The following is a 14,675-nucleotide window of genomic DNA, read 5'->3' on the forward strand; positions in this document are numbered from 1 at the left end:
CCATCGAGTATATATTGGGAGACCACAATAGGCTAATATCCTTTATCCTTAGGAAGTTGTGTCTGCCACCCTATCAATCACAATGCACTGCACACAACATTCAGGAAGATTGACTGCCATACATAAAGTCCTCAATAATTTCTCTATAATTTACCACTGAGCTGTATATTGCAGTTTTGCGATTGGTTTGGTAATCCCTCTGTCTAGATTTCCAGAGTAGTCACTTCGTTCATTTTCATAATCCTTAAAAGAAAATGTCCATCTGAGCACTTTTCACTTTAGGCTCATTAAAAATCGAAGATGACTAGAGTCATCTTTAGCTTTTTCTCAACTCTTAAAAATTGAAAAAGCAAGTTGTGTCAAAGCATCATAAAATTCATTTAATTTGGAATAACATTTTCCCCTTTTGATTTTGAGTTGATTGAGTAATCCACAATCATGGAAGAAAGTCAATCAAAACCTTGTCGTTCGTGGAGACTAATGATTCAACCATATCTGACTCTAGAAACGAAACCATTCCGAGCCAAGCGATCTCGTTTAACTGGGTCAAAGTCTCCTGGTTTATTTTAAACTTGTTTTTCAACATCCTTGGAGACTCCAGTTACTCCAATTATTTTTGGTACCCCTACCTCTACAGAAGAAGTTCCGCAGTTACAAGAGGACATTAGAACTGATCCTAGTGTAACGGTAAACACTTCTGTTCCTGAACCAACTCCATCCAGGGTTGATTCGGAAGGTGTCACCCCTCCAACATCTATCACTGCAGAGTCCATACCTTCTTCGGCACTAGAAATATTTTATGGACTTGACGGTCTACCTCTTCCACCCGGACTAATTTCTATAGAAGAAATTGTGGAGGATTTTTCATCCAGTACCCCATTGCATTTTGGAACTGGGATTCACCTACATTCTTCTACCATAGAAGTTAGTTCCTATCTAATCTCTAGGAAATCTTTTCGATATACTCAATATGTTGGAACAACCATCGACATCTAGGAATGTGTCCTCTGATACAGTAGCAATAGAACTTCCTGCCACTACTTTGACAATTTTTGTTGGTATGCCATCTGTCCCAACTAGTTCTCAACCACTAGATGGAGTCCACTTAGGGACTGTTTTGACAGCATGGTCTATTCATATTTTTTCATCTGGAATCTTATCTGGAGTTTCTTATGTTGAGACTCAGCAAATTAATCATTCACATCAGTATCAATTTGGGTAGTCCAGTCTCCAAAGGCCAATTTACCCTTTGAACACTGGATTTTTGCCATATGGGCGGCAGTGTGCCTTTTCATTGTTCCCTCCAGGGGAGCAACTATATGATATTTACAAAAAAGTTCAGGTTAAGCTGGAATTACATCCAGTGGTGGGATGCCAATATTGCCTCAATAGCCAAGAGTTGTATATTCAATGCAATAAAATCAACCTATGTTGAACATTCCCACTACACCGGCTATTGTGACGGTGTCGCAAGTACAAGCACTACCTGTTGTATGTCAAAATCAAGTCTCTCAGGTTGTAGTACAACAGCCTCTTGTCCATGCGACTCAATCACAACCACCGATTAATGGCTCCTTAACTGAAGCAACTTAGGCTCAAACGGTACTATCACCCCTCATCTTGGTCAAACATCTAGTATTGGACAATAGCAAATGGTCTCAGAGCTATGGCTGGTGCAATATCAACAACTGCAATTCCAGCAAGCTTACCGAGGACCTGAGAAACAAAGCTTTGTAGGTAATGGGCAGCCGTATATTCAAAACGGTTACCAACAATCATATTATAATGGTTATGCCCATCAACCTTATCAAAGTTATCAGCATCAAATACATTATTCTGGTATGCAAAGACCCACTTCTCAAGTGATCCCATCTTATCCTGGGTATGCTTTGCCAAACCTGAATCAATAGTTTCCCTTCGTAGCAAATTTAGAATTACCAGATCTGAATCAGCTAACAAATGATCCAATTTCTTATTCCCCTTGGTGGCCAGCGATTCCTCATAAACTTCCGTCAGATATTCCTAAATTCAATGGAAATCCAGGTGAAGATCCATTGAATCATGTGATGACATTTCATCTATGGTGTTCATCCAAGACCCTCAATGATGATTCGATTAGGCTTCACTTTTTTCAGCAAACACTAACTGGTCCAGCAGTGAAATGGTACATCGAATTGCATAGAGCTTCATTCAATAACTTCAGTGCCCTTGCCACCACCTTTTTAACCCATTTTCAGTTACCCATAAGGTATGAAACAGGAATGGAACTCCTTACCAGTTTTAAACAGACAACATCCACTCACATATCTGATCATGTTCATGAGTGGCAACGTCATTGTTGAATGGGAAAGACATATGTTCCTTATTAGCTTCTAGCTGAATGGTTTATTAAGTCATTGTTATCTTCTATTACAGAAGATGTGGCCAAGGGAGGAGTTGTCATTGAAGAGAAAGTCATTGCTCATGCACAATATCTAGACTTGATCTATACTCAGTCTGGCACGCTCTATGACAAAATTCCTGATACTCCTAAACCAGAATTTTCCATTCCTCCTCCTAAATTGAACAGGGACTCTCATGCTAGCGATGACATGAATGGCACTTCAAGTACGCAAACCACAAAGGCCCCATCTGGTAAAGCCCTTGCAGTTTCTAGTAAAAAGGAAAATGATAAACTTCCTACCTCAGAGGTTAATGCCGTGTCGACTAACAAAGGCAAAGAACCGAAGCAACTAGTGGGCAAGAAGAAAGGGAAAAACAAAAAGAAGAAACAGGAAGATTCAACTCCTAAAAAATCTTCTGAAAACCCTTATGGGCAAAAGAAACCTAATCGGCCATGTCTCATATGTGATGAGGACCATTGAATGAGAGATTGTTCGCATAAAGCTGAGATTAAGAAGTTCTTTAAGAGTTCAAATACCTCAGCGGTGTTGATTGATCTATTTCCAAACCCAGAAACCAATCTGGCTGCTAGCAACAATTCTTCCCCATCCCAAGTGCTTATGTTGTCCATTTCGAAACAGCAAAATGATGCTTTGATATTGACAAATAATAAATATTATGGGAATCCATAGATGTCAAAAAACAAGGCTACAGATCAACCTAGTAGTTCGACAACAACTTCGACAGAAGTTGTGCCACCCATCATTCCTGAGCTAACAATAAAGCCGCCAAAGGGAGTAGTACACAAATCGACATTTAATCCTCATGCTCGAGTAGCACAGAATTATAATATAGTAGAGGATCTGGCCCAATCACCATATTCTATGTCGACGCTTGGAGTACTGCAAAATTTCCCCTCCCAAAATCAAGCTCTATTATTAGCAATAAGTGGGATTGACCCAGCGGATTCCAATCTTGTGGCCTTTAATCATAAACGATATGAACCTCAGTTACCAGCTCAACTTGCTTTCCTCATACAAGTGAAAGCCCTCAACAAAACTATTCATCAAACAATTATTGATGAGGGGGCATCTACCTGCATTATGTCGATGAGTTGTTGGAAAACTTTAGGCTCACCACCCTTGTCAAGATCATCAATGACATTAAAAGCATTCAATGTCAAACATACACCCCGTATGGGATTTTAAGTAACTTTCAAGTTGAACTAGGGTCAAGACAGTAGAAATTGACGTCAAAGTTATCGATGGAAACCTCGATTACAATATCCTACTGGGAAGGCCCTGGATTTATGCTATGGCTGCTATTGTGTCAACATACTTTAGAAAGATTGCATTTCCCTTTCAAGGAGGAATTACAATCGTTGATCAACAAACCTTCCTCCCCAATAGTTCACAAGTTACAGGAAGCATTCCAATGATCCATGGAAGCTCTCATTCACTTCAAAATGTCGGAGTAGGCCTCCTAAAAGACCCTACCTTAATGGGTACTTTTCCCCTACCACCTCCAAGTAATCTGGCGGAATTGGCCACGTTGGAAACCTGCAATATGATATCTTTCATATCTACACGGATTTAAAAGATTTCTAAACATTTTTTTAGCATGGATCATCAATAGGTATTGCCTCCAAGCCCAATAGAAATTTTGTAGCAATAAATTTTCTTGGCCTGGGCAGCAAACCAAAGTCAATGCTCATCGAGTGTTTGGATAGATAGGTCTAAGGGATATGGCACCTCTTCAGATCCTTGGTTGCATGTAGATTCTACAAACGAAGGAATTATTCAGTCAATGATGATAGGAGAGGCACCATGGGAAGATTACCACCATTGTTCCAATCTTCTGGATTGCAGCGAAGAGTATTCCAGCGACCTTAATCATCCTTCAGTTTTTGACTTTCTATCAAATACTGTAAATAGGGTGGATTTTGAGTGAAATCTATCCAATATTGAAGAAACTATTGCCATAAATATCTCTACCAAACCTAATGTTGTAGAGAATATTCATGTTGCCAAAATCTTGTTCTTCTGCAGAACTGGAAATATATTGCACTCTCTTTCACAAATTCAGAGATGTCTTTGCATGGTCATATGAAGAAATTCCAGGAATAGACTTGAGTATAGTTGAACATGAAATAAAGATGTATCCAGATGTCAAACCAGCACGACAATGGATTTGGCAGGTACACCCAAAGAAAGCCACTTCCATGAAGGCAAAAGTTCAAAAAAATTTACACGCTGGTTTCATTTACATGGTTCCTCTAACTGATTCGGTATAGAATATTGTTCCTGTGATGAAAAAGCAAGGAATGATTAGAGTGTGTGTCGATTACAGGGATGTACATCAAGCTTGTCCAAAGGAAAACTACCCTACACCCTTCATCGACCAGATAATTGATGAATGCGTCGGACGCAAAATCTTTTCATTCATGGATGGATTTTCCGAGTATAATCAAATAAATATCTGCCCACAGGACTAGTTAAAGACTACATTTATATGTCCGTGGGGCACATTCGTGTACCAAAAACTACCTTTCGGTTTAAAGAACACAGGGGAAAAATTTCAGAGGGCTATGAACTACGCCTTCCATGACATCAAGAACATCATTTAACCATATCTCGATGATCTACCGGCTCATTCGCGAAAGCGGACTAGCCATCCGTAGCATTTGAGAGCTATATTTCTATGTTGCTAACACTACAAGATACGACTCAATCCACACAAGTGTGTTTTTTGTGTCAGTTCTAGTCATTTACTTGGTTTTGTGGTTTCTAAGGACAGGATTCGACTCAACCCATGTAAGGTTCAGGCAATCATCGACATGCCTCCACCTTCAAATTTTCTTCAAATTCAGAAACTCCAAGGGAAAGAAAAATTTCTGCAAAGGTTCATTCCAAATTACACCGAACTTGCGAAAGGTTATACGCATCTTTTGAAAAAAGAAGTGCCCTTTAACTAGGATCAGGTTGTGCAAACTTCCTTTGATGCTCTAAAGGAATCCCTAATAAAAGCATCATTAATGTACTTTCCTGACTATCAAAAATACTTTAACCTGTATCTAGCTGCAGTAGATACGACCATTGCAATGGTTTTAGTTCAAGAAGACAATGGAATCGAACATCCTGTCTATTATTTAAGTCGAAACTTAAATGATACAGAAAGAACGTAATCCTATGTTGAAAAGCTAGCTCTTGCAGCTATTCAAGCAGTACAGAGATTTCGACACTATATCCTCTTTCGCAAAACTACCATTTTGTCAGATTGCAACCCTATGACTTACATTCTGTCGTGTCAGTTACTTGAGGGCAAATATTCGAAATGGATAGACATTCTGCAAGAATTTGATCTGGAATTCATAAAATCCAAGTCAAAGAAATCTCTAGAATTCGCGGAGTTACTATGTGACTTACCATCGTCGTCCAACGATTCAACATCCAAAGCATCAATCATGGATGAATCTTTGTTTCTGATATCGTCAAGTGATTCATGGTATGGAGGTATATTGATCTATCTCCAAACCCAAACGTTTAGGCCTAATACCTTTCACTCCGAACAACAACGTACTCAATACCAAGCAAAAGACTACATGATCATCGGTGATACACTTTACCATCATTGTGTCGATACAGTTCTGCGAAGGTGCCTCACACATGAGCAGGCCGAAAAAGTCCTGAATGACTCTCATTTAGGCACATGTGGGGGGCATTTATCTGGCTACGCTACAACACAGAAAATCTTATGAGCTAGCTACTTCTTGCCTACTATCTTCAAAGATTGTATAATAGTAGTAAGAAGTTGCCATGCGTGTCAAATTTTTTATCACAAAACTAGACTACCACCCACACCTCTGCATACAGTATTTGTTGTTGGGCCATTCGCCAAATGGGGCATAGATTTCATGACATGTAACCCCACCTCGGTCGAGGGGCATGGGTATATCATAGTCGCTATCGAATATTTTACAAAATGGGCTGAGGCGATGCCTACATTGAACAACAGTGGCGAAGTGGCTGGTCTTTTCTTTTTCAATCATGTAGTCTCTAGGTTTGGTGTTCCACAGGCTATAGTCACAGATCATGGATCTCATTTTCGCAATCACATGATGGTTGAATTGACTGCTAAATTAGGACTGTCCCATGATAGTTCTACTCCATATTATCCGTAGGCTAATGGACAAGTTGAAGCAATCAACAAAGTCCTCAAGCGCATGCTGCAGAGAATGATTGGAGCCCACAAACAGGATTGGAATTTAATCCTATACTTAGATCTATGGGCATATAGAACCTCGGTGAGAAATCTGACTAGGTTTACACCCTTTCAGTTGGTGTATAGCCTGGAAGCCGTCTTACTGATTCAATGTGAGATTTCATCTCTAAAGCTCGCAATCAATCTACTCCCCAAAACTTTAGAGGAAGAGGCTCATTTCTTGGAACTAATCCAATTGGATGAAGCCTGTCATGATGCCGCCTTGGCTAACAAAGCTTATAAGAAATGTGTCATAGCACAATTTGAAAAAAATGTCAAGCCTCGTGTCTTCTCTGAAGGCGACCTGGTCTTACTGTATGATTAGGACTCTGATAAATTGGGAGCAGGTAAGTTCCAATCATTATGGATGGGCTCCTACATTGTTAAATGAGTATTAGCAAAAGGATCTTATGAGCTGGTAGATTACGATGGAATTCTACTGTCGCAACCCCGAAACGGGTTGTACCTTAAGCATTACTATGCTTGACTAAGTGTAGTAATCTCTTTATATGCTTTTGTTACATTTTTGTTTTCGTCAAGAGTGATTGTTTTGGTTAGGTAATCCACTTTTGCATTTGTTGCAGATGTCAAACTTATTGGAATCATTTGTTAGATATGCCGCTGGAGCTAGTCGTAGTAGGCAGAACCTATCTTCTACAGCCTGGGCCATTCTTGATCCAAGCGGAAAGTTAGTGAGTTTCATAGGGGTATGTATTGGTCGGTCAACGAACAAAATCGCTTAATACAACGCGTTGATAGAGCTTCTCTCTGATGCCATGGCACATGGCATACGCCATCTTGTTGTTAGGCTAGACTCACAACTCATCATCCTACAACTTACTGGCATCTATTCTGTTCGTAATCCAGCTATCTACTGTATGTTCCTAAGGGTCAGGATTTTACAAAGGCAATTTGATTCTATTCAATATCAACACATTTCTAGAAACTTAAACACATTAACTGATTCATTAGCAAATTATGTGTTAGATAGACATTTGTAGCATTTATAAAAGAAAAATCATGTCAATCAACATTTTCATTAGGATCATATAACTTAACCAAAATAAAGCTCAGAAAATCAAAAATATATATAACTATTTATAGTCTTTTACAAAATGTTCTGTGTCCAAGACAAGATCGGTCACACAACCCAAAAACTCAAAAAAGCAGGGAAGCACCCTAAACTAATGGTGTTGGTGATAACAAGTCACCACCTGTGTGATCATACGTAAGAGCCTAGTCCATCGACTCAGCACGCCAGTGGTATGGTGCTATAAGCTCAAAGGTAACTCATCAGTCCTCACATCCTGAATACCAAGGGTGAGACCCTTGATCTGATCTTGAAATACTGCAAGGGTCTCTGCTATGTCCAAATAGTGAAGGACAACCCTCCCTATAGCCTCTCCTATTGGAATGGTAGCTGCTACCCTCAGGGTGTCTTGCTGATTGCACTAGTCCAATATCTGCACAAATATATGGGTTTGATTAGTCTTGATAACATTTAAAATACAGAAGAACATTATAAAAGTAATAAGCAGATATATGGTTAGATCTTTTTACCTATAACACCCCATTTCTCGCCGGCCAGCAGCACCAAATCTGGGTCGCCCTGGAAATCCATCCCAACATATGGGTACTTGGCAAAGACCATCTCCTAATGGTCGAACCACTCAAATAAAGCATCAGAGAATGAAATCTGTGACTGACCAGTGTGTCTGGCCATGAGACCAACCCATCTCTAGATCTGTGGTTCCCTCGGTGCTGGCAGTCCGAGTGAAATGTACTATGGTTGCATCAGTGGTATCCTCTCCAAAGCGAAAGCGGTCAAAATGGAACCATAACCAAAGTTCTAGGATCTTTCGTTCTTCACCTTGGAAACTTGTTCTTTTATAACCGAAAGTACTGCATCACACCAGTTGAATACCTTTAGTTCAAGGCATTCCAGAACAGACTGCATATAGGACCTATTAGCCAAATGAAGAGTCACACTACCAGCCAATCTAGCGAAGGTGAATAAGATAGTACTCAAGGACCGGTTAGTGACATCTCGAATACTGATCTTGCCATCCTTGCTCGACTGAGATCCATATCTACAGAACCAGTGAATATAATCCCTCACAAATTCACCCCCACGGGCGGATCCTGATAGTGATAGAGGGGCACCACGCCTCGATAAACTCATCAAGAAGTAGATATCCTCAACTATCAAAGGGATGGATTTACCTCGAATCTGGAACACTTGGTTGGTAGGATCCCATGCATCAAGAAAATATTGCAACAAATTGATTTGGTTCCTCATGCTGGATATACAGAAGAATTTGAAAAATTCACAGTTCCGCAATGTAGTCACCGTACCCAGATCCTGTAAGGCAATCATATCCTCTTCTTCATGCTCACGTTCACACCATGTAACAACCATCTTGATCCGATGAATCTCTAAAATACAAACAAGAGAAGAATTAGGATCTTGATTTGGGAAAAAACAAGCAAAATTTCCATGAAAAAACAGTGCATAAACTTCCCTCCTTGCACCCATCGCACCCTAGTTGTGTACTAAGTCGGATGCATACTGACTAGCCAATGGCCAGCTTAGTATGCATCACACTTTTCGATGTATACTAGGTACGATGGGGAGAGAACGAATTGTTCAAACCTCTGAGACCTGGAAAAAAAGGAAAAGATGCTTAGAATCAGAAAAGGAAGGAATGCAATTGAAGAGCTCAGGGTTAGCTCCTACCTAGTCTAGACGGTGTTGAAAATAGTCCACCGAATCTCCTGGAATCAGCTGATGAAAATCGAGGGGGAAAACACCTCCAGAGCTCCAACAATCCCAAATTTGAATGAAATGGTAAAAATGAGAGGTAAAAACTACTTTTATGTTATTATTCATGTAATTCAAGTAAGATGTTGGTGTTTAACTCATTTTTCAAGCATGTATTTGCATTTGTAATCAATTTGATGGAGCAATTGAACAGGTAGTACGACCGTCAAGAGAACATAGTGTTAATGGTGAATTGAACATCTCTGACTATTATTACGAGCACGTTTCCGCGAAGTTCAAGCTCGTTAAAAAATAAACCTAGTAATGATCACATGTTCCACCAGAGTTCAAGCTCATTAAAAAATGAACCCACCTTCGGTAAATAACCTTTGTGATCACATTGCTATCAGCTTTTGAACCTTGGTCATGTTCTCACCATCACCTCCACCTTCTTAGCCAATCATATACCTCCACTTGATTTTTTACCCTTTTGAGGAACAACTGCGACGAGTGATTCTATAAGCCACCTTATTTACACAGTCGTGATTGAAAAGTTCCAAATTTACCTGGAACCAGTTGCCATCCGAAAGCATCACTCGTTCCTAAAAAACGAGTCTCCTTTAAACCCTTTCAGACTCGTTAAAAATGAAAATATTGTTGAGCATTCCAGCTTGTTAAAGTGTTTGGAAATATCGAGTCTTCTTTAAACCCTTTTCAAACTCGTTAAATATGAAAATATTGTCAAGCATTCCATCTCATTAAAGTGTTTGGAAATACCAAGTTTCTTTTAAACCCTTTTCAGACTCGTTAAATATGTAAAGATTATCAAGCATTCCAACTCGTTAAAGTGTTTGGAAAAAAAGAGTCTCCTTTAAGCTCTTTTTAGACTCATAAGATATGAAAATATCACCGAGCAATTTGCCTCTCCAACTCGTTAAAGTGATTGGAAGTGTCATCCCTCCTCTATATTTTAATCTTTTTGACCTGAGGGATCATTACACAAAAATATCAAGCGCTTATCTTTTTTGGCTCAATAAAGTGATCGGAAAAGTCATCCCTTTCGTATTATTTTATGCTTTTTTCGGACTTAAGGGATTATACTATGAAAAAGGACTACTAGAGTTTCCTTTCTGTCTCTTTTTAGACTCTCTAAAACTGAAAAGGACCAAGTTATCTTTGTCGTTAAACTTGTTAAAACAATAGTGACAAACTTGTCCATACAGACAAGAGCAAGTTTCACTATCACTAGTCTCCCTAAAATATAGCAACAGGTTTGCCCAAAGGGAAAATTATAGAACAAGAATATGTTATCCTCCTCAAGCTTGACAAAAATAAAGAGGTATTGGTCAGCAATGACTAGGGAAAAAGGGAAGAAAACTTGAAGAACTTCATTTGTAGCAGGTCACTCTTGAACATGACACTTTCACTCCATCACCATGATTGACTCGGGTTGGGTTATTCCATTCATCGGTCATATCACCATTGGTCCTCCGTACCATCCATCTTAGGGTTGAAGCTACCAAACCATTCTAGTGTCACCAATATGTTCAAGAGAAGTCGCTCAAAGAATTCAACAACCGAGCTAACACCTCATCCACTGTAATACCTGCGCACTCCATTTTTCATGACTGCCACCCTGAACCTTGTATCATCAGATCGTTTTCACCTCTAAAAAATCATTTGCTCCGTTCCGTGTCGTAGATGTGGGATTCATTAAGGCCCTCCTACGACGGGTCACTTCTTCTTGTTTACATTAGCTCATTATCCAAGAAGTTGACTTAGGAACAACCCTTTCAGTACGTTGAAGCTTGATGCCTCAATGGAAAGTTTCTCACTTTCGGCGATAGATTTACATCAATGGCCTTCGACTGAAAGACTTTACATGGTTTTCAACATCGACTCATGTATTCACGCCACATGAATTGTACTGCAGTACCTTGAGGGTCATTATCATTATCGGTGATTCCTCTCGCGCCTGTTAACAACTTACATCATTGGCTGGTAATCAGGCAATGTCTTTCCATGTTCGACACCAGAACATCTTTTCACATGGATCGACTTGTACATCAAGCAAATATTGAATGAGTTTGAAGACCCAGGATCTAGTTTCATCCATCCGGGCTGCGATATATTCAGGAAAATAAAAACATCAAATGTACTCCATAGCTGCACAGATAATCATCCAAGCTAAGGGATGATGGCTCTACCAGAATCATCATTCTGCCACACAGACAGTTGTCTGTCCTATGTACATGAGAATGAATTTATAAAGCTCAGCATGGGAATGCCCACCTCAGCTAGATCATGAAAATATTATGAAGATAATGTATTGTATTGTATCTTATTACAGGTCACCTTCCAATTTGAAAAACCTCGGATCCTCATGATAAAGCATTTCACCCGACATTAGAAGATTTATGACCTCATGCTTTAGGGGGCAACTGTTATAGACATATTTGGGCATTGCAACCCCAATCACATATGTTAATAAACCAAGGGCTCTCAAACCCCTAAAAGTGTTGTTTCATACCCTAAAGGATCAAGGTCAACTGGTTACATCATTTCCCAGAAGTTCTCCCTAAAAAACTACTGAGAACTAGTCAAAATTGGACCATACAGACTGCTCCATGTTGAGTGTGCGATGCATACTGAAAGTCCCTTTTGTAGGGTATGATGAGCGAGAGTAGACAAATTGCAGAGGCAGTTTGCTAGGTGGAAACTCACAGAATCTTCTAGAAACTGCTCATATGACACTTGCCTCTCCGAATTCGCCCGGGATGAGTAAGAGATCATGAAATATCCAAGTGGAACCAAGAACTATCAGTGAAATGACACTAATCAAAATCCCAGAAGCTAACTCACTCCCCTGCAAACATCTATATATGGATCCCTCATCCTAGAGATCCAGAGGCTGGAATTTTGTAATTTGTAAGGAAGTGTTGTTGGTTTCTCTTTAAGACATTGTATTGTTGGGTGATCTTGATTTTCATGAGGTGAAGAGGGCTTTCATTTTGGGAGGATGATGCTGGATCAGACAAATCGGTTGTAATCCTCTCTTCTACTACTTCTATCAATAAAGCTATTTGAGTTTTCCTCCATATACTTGTATATTTCTGAATCTTGTATTTGTGTATGCATTTGTATGGTTAATGTACATCTGATTCTACATTGTTTATGGTTATAGATCTCTATGCTTTGATGGTATTTTGCTGCTTTGACTCTACAGGTGTTCTTTGAAGCGGGAAGAGTGAGAAAGGAGTGGCGAAGCTCTATCAAAGGAGAGAGGAAAAAGGAAGGAGCCAAACAAAAGACTAAGGTTGGTACTCTCTACTTCTCTCTCATCTATCTCTCATAAAGGAAAACACAAGTTACTTTGAATTATTTGTTTCTAAGATAGCTACCCATCTTAGTGGGACTAGCAGCTCTGAATGGACACTTGTTTTCTCGAAAACACACTCTACTCTCCATTGAGTTTGAGTACAACACTTTGAAAATGGAAGCATAGTTGGATTTAGATGTTACAAAGGCACAACTAGAGAGGTTTCTCTAGTTGAATGGTTTAGATGAATTCAAGATGCAGGCCCTCCTACACACTGAATTTATTCATGTACAGAGGAAGGTTGGACATGATAAGAACATCAAGGATAAGGTTTTTCAAGAACGAGATTGCACTTTGTTATCTACCTCCAGGTTAAAGGGATTCAAAGGAAATTGATGGCCAGGTGGTTAGGCCCATACCTGATAGGTAAGTGTCATGACAATGGGGTTGTTCGAATCAAGACCATTAATGTAGGAGGTATTCCCTATCTTGTCAATGGATACAGATTGAAATATTATAAAATATTGTTGTGTAGGGAGGATTTCATCAATGCCATTAGTAAGAAGGTAAATTTGATTGGAAGTGTCTTAGCTTCGAAGTCACACAATTCTTGAAGATTATTTTTTATTTGTGTGAAAAAATGGGAAAAAAAGAAAAAAGAAAAAGGAGGTCTAGGTGAACACCTCTATGAGGCATCTGAGGCCAACTCTTAGGTTGAAAACCTCCTTGAAGCGGCCCTGGAGTGAAAAAATAAAAATGAAAAGATAGTTTGGTGAAAAACTCCTTTGAGGCACCTAGGGTAGGCAAGGAGGCTAGAAATCTCTTTTGAGGTAGCCTCGCTATCTTTTAGAAAAAAGAGAAAAACAAAAAAAAAAAAACAAAAAGAATACCAAGGGAGTGACCTCAAACCTGTCCACTAATAATTCTATGATTTTACAAGTTTTGAAGGTAGTAAAAAATGCATATCTACATGTACAACATGCCAAGTTTCATCTCATTTCCCCCTGCATTAACTCCATCTCATCCATGCCTACCTTGTCCGTACCACTCGTATCCATTTTCAGGCATCAAAAATAATTTTTCTATGAATTTTCTAGCTTGCTACAGGACTTGATCCTAAAATGCTACAGGAAAGGAGTCCCGATAGGAAAATCATTAGGAACACCTATTCTAGGTTTATTGGGGACCCTACACCTCACCAATCCACTCACCCATCATTCGTACATCCCTGTTCCAAGTCACCATATTCATATCTAGCTCTGTCTCACTAAACAAAACACAAGAAATGTCCAAAGCATTAAAAAAAAAGACTAGAGGACATGTCCTCCCTTTCCCTGACCATTCACTACTCCATCATATCCCTTCCATCATTCTCTAAACCCTACACCACTACCCAACCTCCCTCTGAGAAAAACCATTGAAAAAGGGAACAAAAGGAAGCTACAGGATTTCCTGTAGCAGCTACAGGATCTCCTGTAGCAACCTGTGCCATCACTGCAACCAACTTGAGATTTAATTTTTCTTCAAAACAAGAGGAAAGTGGAGCACCATCATCTATGAATACCTTGTTTCTCCTAGCCAAAGCTCCACCACAGCAATAACAACAAATATGTATCAAGAACCTGCACACATGAACCAACAAACAGTCAAGTATACAAGCAGGAAGAAATACATAGGAAGAAAACAAAGGAACACTTCCCTGAGTAGTAGCAGAGAGGACCAATCATCCAACATGCATCGATAAAAAAAAAAAAAATAAGGTATGACAACTTACCTAGCTCTTCCCTAAGTATGATATAAAGGAAAATGTATAAATTTTGAAGAAAGGTGTTTTTATAAGCTAGAGGTGGCTAACTAACTTGGCCACCCTCAGCTCATGACCAGGAGTGAACTTCCAATTAGCATGCCATGTGAGAGTGTCAAATCAATTGGAATTAGTTAAAAATGTAGTCA

This window comes from Pinus tabuliformis, chromosome 7 (genome assembly GCF_031772625.1).
Source record: "Pinus tabuliformis cultivar Carrire ecotype Pingquan chromosome 7, CPIR1, whole genome shotgun sequence".
In the NCBI taxonomy this organism is placed as follows: Eukaryota; Viridiplantae; Streptophyta; class Pinopsida; order Pinales; family Pinaceae; genus Pinus; species Pinus tabuliformis.